The sequence below is a fragment of the Microtus ochrogaster genome, chromosome 2 (assembly GCF_000317375.1).
Source record: "Microtus ochrogaster isolate Prairie Vole_2 chromosome 2, MicOch1.0, whole genome shotgun sequence".
Lineage (NCBI taxonomy): Eukaryota > Metazoa > Chordata > Mammalia > Rodentia > Cricetidae > Microtus > Microtus ochrogaster.
This window is the reverse complement of record NC_022010.1, coordinates 16,329,057-16,337,979: the sequence shown is the minus strand read 5'-3', so window position 1 is coordinate 16,337,979 and position 8,923 is coordinate 16,329,057.

The following is an 8,923-nucleotide window of genomic DNA, read 5'->3' as shown; positions in this document are numbered from 1 at the left end:
AAAAAAAAAAAAAAAAAAAACCACAAAAATAAAAAATAAAAAGAAATGTGTTTTACTCATTAATGCTGGTATTGTAAGGAGGATGATGTTGGTGTGGACTTGGGCATGAATGTGGAGGTCAGAGGACATCTTTCATGAATCTGTTCTCTCCTTCCACCCTGGGGGACCCCAGGATTGAACTCTGGTCACCAGGCTTGGCAGCAAGCACCTGTACCCTTAGAGGCATCTCACTTTGTATTCTGAAGCAGGGAGTGACTCTGTAGATCCCTGGCAACACCTTCTCTTTTTCCACCCACCTTCTCCAACACTCCTGGGACAAAGGTAGGAGTAGCTTTGAGTTATTTTACATTTTATTGGAGTATAATTGCATACAATAAAGTTCATAAACATTTTATTACATGTATTTATTTACTTGGCAGGCATAAGTCCCTGGTATGTCTGGAGGCCAGAAGACAGCTATGGGAGTTTTCTCCCTCTACCAAGTGGGATCCAGGGATCAAACCCAGGTCATTGGGTCCACTGGCAAGCCCATTTATCCAGTGAGCCATTTTGCTAGCCCCTTACAGTACATACATCTTTAGTGTATTGCCCAATGTTAAAATTACCTAACTGCTCCATTGAGCCATATTCAGGCCATATAATTTCACCCATTGCTAGTGTGCTATACCTGAAAACTTTTTTTAAGAAACGTGTTAGCTGGGGCAGGGTGTGGTGGTGCACACCTTTATTCCCAGTGCTTGGGAGGCAGAGACAGGCAGATCTCTGGAAGTTCAAGGTCAGCCTGGTCTACAGAGCAAGTTCCAGGACAGCCAAGGCACAAAGAGAAATGTGGTCAAACCATTCCTGGCCCCCAAAGAAACAGCACTGCCTCCTTCACCATTTATTGCCTTTAACTTGTTCCCCTGGCCTTGCCTGGCCATTTCTTGTGAAAAGAAGCATGAAATCAGCCCAGCTCTGTGGCTGGATTTATTTGATTATTTCTTGTGTGTAAGTGTGTGTGTATGTGCATAAATATGTTTGTGTGTGTGATTGTATGTGTGTATTTGATTTATTACTTGTGAGTGTGTGTGTATAAATACGTTTGTGTGTGTGAGCATGTGTATGAGTATGTGTGTGTGGTGTGTGTGTGTGATTGTATGTGTGTATTTGATTTATTACTTGTGAGTGTGTGTGTATAAATACGTTTGTGTGTGTGAGCATGTGTATGAGTATGTGTGTGTGGTGTGTGTGTGTGATTGTATGTGTGTATGCATACGTGCCTTTACTCTTCATTTCAAAAAGCAAAACAAAAACTGGAGACCTTTTTACTGGCTCTTTGTGGTTTTGTTTGCTGGTTTTTTTTTTTTTTTTTTTTTTTTTTTTTTTTTTTTGAGACATGGTTTCTTTGTAGCTTTTGGAACCTGTCCTGTCCTGGAACTAGCTCTGTAGACTATTGGGTCCAGGGGAGTCGAGCAAAGATGAGAACACCACCAAGTCTAATTAACCAGAAGCAAACTTTATTTCAGAAACTAGATCTTAGGAAAACCAGAAGAAAACTTAAAAATAAAAAAAATAAAAATAAAACACCACGGGGCACAGAGGCTTATCAGCTAGCTGAGACCACAGCCAGAGATGGTGTTTGTTAGGCTGAGGCAAAAGGCCGGTTTCTGAACCCACTTTTTATAGTAGGGACACCAGGCATTAGCTCTGAACAAATGAATTTTTACAATCTTGCCCTGACCCTTGGGTTGGTCAGGGGAGACCCTTAAAGAGGGGAGTGCGTTCTAATGCCAGCATGAAATATGTTTCAGAGGAGATTACAACGAAAGTCACTGCGAGAAAACAGATGTCTTCAGCAATTAGTCAGAAAGGGACTGCTAGTAATACTAGAAGATTAATAAATTAGGATTAACCGGTTCTTAGGCTGAGAATTAGAAGATGACAGAAAGCTTTTCACACTATCTCAAGGTAAAACTCAGATACTGACTGCCATACTTTACAACCTCCATTATCAGAGCTCATCAATTAACCCATTGTATCTGTCCACTGTCTCCTGTACCTCCAGGTGTAAACTGGAGTCTTATGCCTCTCCTCTGGTGGTGCCAGCTTTTCATAACGGAGACAGTGTCTAACCCAGAGGTTACATATCTCTGTCTCCTAAAGGTTAACTCAGTTCACATCTGTCATTTATCAAGGATGGCCAGGACACTACTCTCAATTTATACGGAAAAGCTCTGTCCTTGTAGATAAAACAGCTAGTTATAAAATAACCTAAGCTTCCCAAACATCTAAAAAAAAATAGCTCACTGTAAATAAATGATCCTTAATCTGCAAAAAAAAAAAAAAAAAAAGCTCCTGGTAGTCTGTTCTCATTCTCTTAGACTTATAACTTTATATTTCTTTATTTTTACATTCTTATTTTTGGAATCTACATTTTTATTTTCTTATTTTTGGACTCTTCATAGACCAGGCTCACAGAGATCCGCCTGCCTCTGCCTCCCGAATGCTGGGATTAAAGGTGTGCACCACCACCACCCAGCTGTTTTTTTTTTAATGGGTCTCAATCTGTACCCCAGGCTGGCCTCAAACTCTAGGTAGTCTTCCTGCCTCAGCCTTCCAAACCCTGAGCTTCCAAGTGTGAGGTGCCATGCTCAGACTAAGTACTTCATCATATCAATATATCACATTGCACTCATCTATCAGGTGGTGGTCACCTTTGGATAAGTTAAATCTCCCTCTCTTTCATCTCTCCGGCAATGCTTCCCTATATAGCCTTAGCTGACCTGGCGATCACGATGTAGGTGTAAACTTGTAGAGAGCCCTCTGCCTCTGCCTCACAAGTGCTGGAGGAACAGGTGTGTGCCACCACATCTTACATAGTCCTGGGGCCTGAACCAGGTTCTTCTAGGCAAACCCTCTATCCACTACACTGCATGTGCAGCCTCTTTTCCTTCCTCCCTTTCCTCTGCTGGAGGTCACAAACAACGCTGTGCTGTGCTACGCTACACTATGCACAGTGCCTGCCTCTCAGCCCTTTTTTTTTTTTTTCACAGTCATGGGAATACCCATCATTGCTGGGGACATAGTTGCAAAACCACTTCAAGTCAGTTTCCTATTGGAAGTGCCAGGCTCTGGAACATTCTGTGGGTGTATCCTCGGGCCCTGAAATGCAAAGTGCACATAATTTTTCCAGTTCTAAAGAAGAGAGCTGAAGATAATGCCAGCTACTGGGGGTAAGAACGAGGCAGAGAGAGAGAGAGAGAGAGAGAGAGAGAGAGAGAGAGAGAGAGAGAGAGAGAAAGGATTTTGTGGTGTTTGAGCAGAAAGGAGGGGGTTCAGCTGACATCTGGGGACTCATACATATTCATGAGGACGACAGGGATTGGACTATAGTCCTCAGAGCATGCTGGGACTCTTTCCAGGCTTCCTGGTTGCTAGGCAGAGTTCCTAGGAGCTGTGGTTCCATCCCTGACCCTGACAGCTTCATAGTCAGTGGCTGCACAGAACCTTCTGGTGTCTGCAGCAGGAGACAGCTTAGAATCACATGTATTAAGATTCTGTTTCTTTTTTTTTTTTCTAGAAAACTCTGTTTTCTCTCCTAGCCCTATCTAAGGAAGTACATTCCACTGCCCAACATGGTGGCACACATGTGTAAGCTCAGTATTTAGGAGGTAGAGGCAGGAGGATCAGGAGTTTAAGATAATTCTCAGATACATAGACCACCCCTAGGCTGCACAAGACCTTACTTTTAAAAAGAACCAGAACATGGTGGCACACGCCTTTAATCCCAGCACTCGGGAGGCAGAGGCAGGCGGATCTCTGGGAATTCGAGGCCAGCCTGTTCGAGCAAGTTCCAGGACAGCCAGAGCTGTGTAGAGAGACCCTGTCTCAAAACTGTGTTACAGCTCTGAGGTTTATCCTACAAAAACAAACAACCAAAAATTCAAAAGAACTTGGTGGCCTTAACTTAATCCATCACCCAGAAGACAGCGGCAAGGGGGATCTTTCTGAGTTCCAGGCCAGCTTCTACCACATAGTGAAAGATACCCTCTCTCAAAAACAAAGAAATAAAAAATCCAACAGCAAAAAAGCAATCAGTTTACTGGGGGAAAATCGAAATGCCCACTGTCCTGGTCTTTTATTTTATTTTTTGTCAACTTAACACAAGCTAGAGCCATTTGGAAAGAGGAGCCTTCGTCTGGTAAGGAAGCCTCTGGGGCATTTTCTTGTGTGGCTCACTGGGCAGGTGGACCTAGAGGGTAACAGAAAACAAACTGACCTAACCATGGGAAGTAAGCAAGTGATTCTTCACTCATGGCCTCTGTGTCAGCTCCTACCTGCCCTGACTTCCTTCAGTGATGGAGAAGGAACTGGAAGTATGAGAAGAAATGAACCTTTTCCTCTTAAGTTTGAACTACATCTAAATAACACGTAAAATAGTTATACATATGAGGGTGGTAGTGATGGCACACACCACACACCTTTTATCCCAGCACTGGAAGGCAGAGGCAGAAGGATCTCTGTGAATATGAGGTCAGCCTGGTCTACATAGCGAGGGCCCGGACAGCCAGGGTTACACAGTGAAATATTTTTTCTTTTTTCTTTTTCCTTCTCTCTCTCTCTCTCTCTCTCTCTCTCTCTCTCTCTCTCTCTCTCTCTCTTACACAGTGAAATCTTAACAACAACAACAAAAAAAAAAAAAAGGAGGGAAGAAAAGGATAAAAATGTACCTTAAAAGCCAACAAAGGGCCGGGTGGTGGCAGAACACGCCTTTAATCCCAGCACTCGGGAGGCAGACACAGGCGGATCTTTGTGAGTTCCAGGCCAACCTGGTCTTCCAGGACAGGCTCCAAAGCTACAGAGAAACCCTGTCTTGACACGCCTTTAATCCCAGCACTCGGGAGGCAGAGGCAGGTGGATCTCTGTGAGTTCGAGACCAGCCTGGTCTACAGAGCTAGTTCCAGGACATGCTCCAAAGCCACAGAGAAACCCTGTCTCGAAAAACCAAAAAAAAAAAAAAAAAAAAGAAAAAGAAAAAAAAAGAAAAAAGAAACCCTGTCTTGAAAAACCAAAAAAAAAAAAAGCAAGCTAAAAGCTAACCAAGGGACTCACAACTTTAATGTCAGCACTATAAGTAGCTGAGGCAGGATTACTGCTGTAAATTTGAGGCCCGCCTTGGCTACATAGTGAGAAAGTCTCCAAAATTCCAGAAATAGGGCTAGAAAAATGGCTAAGTGGGTCGAGTGCTTGCAGAGCAAGGACCTGATCTGGAACCCTCGAGCCCGTGTAGAAAGAAAGCCCTGCATGAAGGAAGACACAGGCTTGATATCCCCAATGCTGGGGAGGAAGCCACAAGCAGACCCTTGGGGATCTCTGCCCAGGTAGCCCATGGTCTTGTCGGCCAGCACCATGTCCCCATGAAAGATCCTGTCTCAAAACACAGTAAAAATGGTGCCTGTACCCACGCAGACATGCTCCTTAACACACCTACATCCCAAGCACAAATACAAAAGTGATATACATCTAACCCCCCCACCCCATTACATTTGCTGTTTTGTTAAACAAGGAAAACTAAAACTTTCTAATCTTGAAAATGGCCGAGGCAATTTCGTGCTCGTGTGCCACCTGATGGATACAGTTAGAATTGCAACAGACAACTTTGGCTCCGGATTAAACTAGAAAGCTACCTTCTCCATTTCGGTGAAGAAAATTCACTCCTCGAATATTTGCAGAGCAAGACCATAACCACCTTATCTCAACTCTTCTTCTTTAAGATTTTTTTTTTGAGGGATGACTGGAGAGTTAGCTGAGCAGTGCATACTCTCTGCCCTTGCAGAGGACCAAGGTTCAATTCCCAGCACCTAGATCTTGACTCACAACGGTCTGTAACTCCAGCTTCAGGGGATCTGACACCACCATCCTCTGGCCTGTGCAGGCATATACAACACTTTTCTATTTATTCTGTGAGGGGTAAAAGGTTTGCAGGAGGTAGGTACCAGGAGGTCAAGACCAAAGAGAAAAACTATCAGAGTCCATCAGACAAGATACCCAGAGCCACCACCTCCTGTATCCCCAGCTTGTGATGCCCAGAGCAGTGCCCCATCGACTTCTCTATCCTTACAAAGAAGGCCTCTTGCTGGGCGATGGTGGCACACGCCTTTGATCCCAGCACTCAAGAGGCAGAGGCAGGCGGATCTCTGTGAGTTCGAGACCAGCCTGGTCTACAAGAGCTAGTTCCAGGACAGGCTCCAAAGCCACAGAGAAACCCTGTCCCGAAAAACCAAAAACCAAACCAAAACAAAACAAAACAAAAAAAACAAAGAAGGCCTCTCCCAAGAGCAGTGCTCAGTGCTGCCCCAATGCGGCAACTCCTCTGGTCCAGGTGGGGAGGACGTTGAAGGCACCATTTAATGAGCACCTGCTGTATGCCAAACTCTTAATGTTCGTAGTGTCCTCTGTGGATGTTCTAAGCTCTCAGCAGCAGAACAACGGGGTATTTACCCTCCTAGAGAATCCCTTCAGGCCTTTCTCTGAAAGGGTGTGAAAGCTGCCTTCTGCGGAGCAGGTAAGGACAGGCCCCCAGTTGGCACCTGGGTTCCCTCTGAAGACAAAGGATGGGATGGGAAAGGCAGACGGGATGATTCATCATGCTTAGATCCCAAGGAGACTTTCAGCGTACAAGGAAATAGAGCTGGTAAGGGCTGGAGGCGCCTCTTAGGAGGTCCTTGGCACCCTGAGCCTTGCCAAGACCAGGGAGATAGCTGCTAGGCCAGTCCATGTACATGCTCCGCTAACAACAGAGGTAACTGTAGGGACAGAGCCTAGTGGCCCAGACCTGGCCAAGAGCCATCTCAGCTCCACCCTTCCCCTACACCCAAATGTGCTTTGTTTTTTACACTCTACAGGTTTTTTTTTTTTTTAAAAAAAAAACTTTTTTGAGACAGGGTTTCTCTGTGTAACAGCCCTGGCTGTCCTAGAACTCACTCTGTAGACCAGACTGGCCTCAAACTCAGAGATCTACCTGCCTCTGCCTCTAATGGGTTACAGACTTGTGCCTCCAAGCCTGGCTCTGCCAACAGGATATTGGAAGTACAGAATCATGGGATTTCCCCTCAAGGTTGTTCTGCTCCGGTTCAGCAAGTGTAGTATAGGACACCCAGTAGAATCTGAATTTCAGACTCAGTGAATTGGCTACACATGCCCTAATTATTTTTTGCCTGAAAAATCTTATCTTAGTAGGGATTTTATTATTATTACTATTATTACTATTATTTTTATTATTTTGAGTCAGGATCTCTCTATGAAGCCTTGGCTATCCTAGAACTCACAAAGGAGGTCAGGACTTTAAGCTAGCCTAGGCTACATGAGACCCTGTCTCAAAAATCCAAAATTAGAAGCTGCAGAGATAGCCCAGTAGGCAAGAGCACTGTTTTTACTCTTTTGGAGGACCAGAGTTTGGTTCCCAGGACCCACACTGTGGCTCTAAAACCTGCTGTAACTCTAGTTCCAGGGGATCCAATACTCTCTTCTAACCTTTCATAGCAACAGGCACACGCATGTGGTACACGGCCATACATGTAAGCAAGCACCCATACATATGAAAGGAAAAAAGCAGTCGGGCACTGGTGGTGCTCGCCTTTAATCTCAGAACTTGGAAAACAGAGGCAGGCGGATCTCTGACTCTGCCCCCCAGTAGAAAAAGAAACAGTAAGGCAGGGCGCTGGTTCACTGGGTAGGAGCTTGGTGAACAAGCATGAGGACCTAGCTTTGATCTTTAGCACCCATGGAAAGGCCAGACTTGGCTTAGTGTATCTTAACCCTAGTGTTTGGGGTGGGGCTGTCATCTGACAGGGGGATGGCAGGAACTTGCTGGCTGCCAACATAGTTGAAAAATAGCCAGCTCCAAGTTAGGATGAGAAACCCTGTCTCAAGTGAATAAGATGGAGAAGGATAGAGCGGGACAGCTGACATCTTCCTCTTGGCTCGTCAGGTACACACGTGCTGTGCACACAGAGATCTTTAAAAAATTCTGTGTGCTACCCCAGACTTGGAGTTAAAGACTCCAAGCCTAGGCCAAGTCCTGTGTGTGGGTGCTGATTCCGGTGTGTGCGTTTCATTTGGATGCAAACATTTTTTTAAAAATTAAAGCATTTATTTACTTATGTGTATGAGTATTTTGTCTGTATGTATGTCTGTGCACCACCTGCATGCAGTGCCCAGAGGTCAGAAGGACTCTGACCCCCTGGAACTAGAGTGACAGACAATTGAAAGACCCTACAGACCCCCTCCTCAAAACCCGCAGCTAGCATGCTCCAGGGGGAACGTCCTGTTTGCTTTAAAAAAAAAAAAAATTCTCCGGATCAGCAGCCAGCCTGCTCTCGTAAGATCATCCCATGTGCTTGAGAGAGCAGGATGTCTATGAGATAGGAAGACTGCAAGGCAAGATATCAATAAGATAGGACATCAACAAAGCAGATTGACTGCAAAACAGGATATCTATAAGATAGGAACAGGATGACTGTTGCCAGACATCCATGCTGAGAGAGGAAAACCATTCATGCCCCCCGCCTCATTCCGATAACCACACTTTTGCTTCTGTAAACTTGCTTTTTGCTCTTCCCTATAAAAAGCCCGCCCTCCAGTTGGCATGCGCACAAGTCCTCCGAGAGATCTTGCAGCCCGCAGGTACCTGTGTCTACTCAATAAACCTCTTGTGATTTACATTCATGCGGTCTCGGCCTGTTCCTTGGCGTTGGGGAGGTCTCCTCCCGAAAAAGGTCCTCGTCGAGGGTCTTTCACAATTGTGGTGCTGGGAACTGAACCTGGGTCATTTTTTTTTAATTTCTCAAAGCCGGGCGGTGGTGACGCACGCCTTTAATCCCAGCACTCGGGAGGCAGAGGCAGGCGGATCTCTGTGAGTTCGAGACCAGCCTGGTCTACAAGA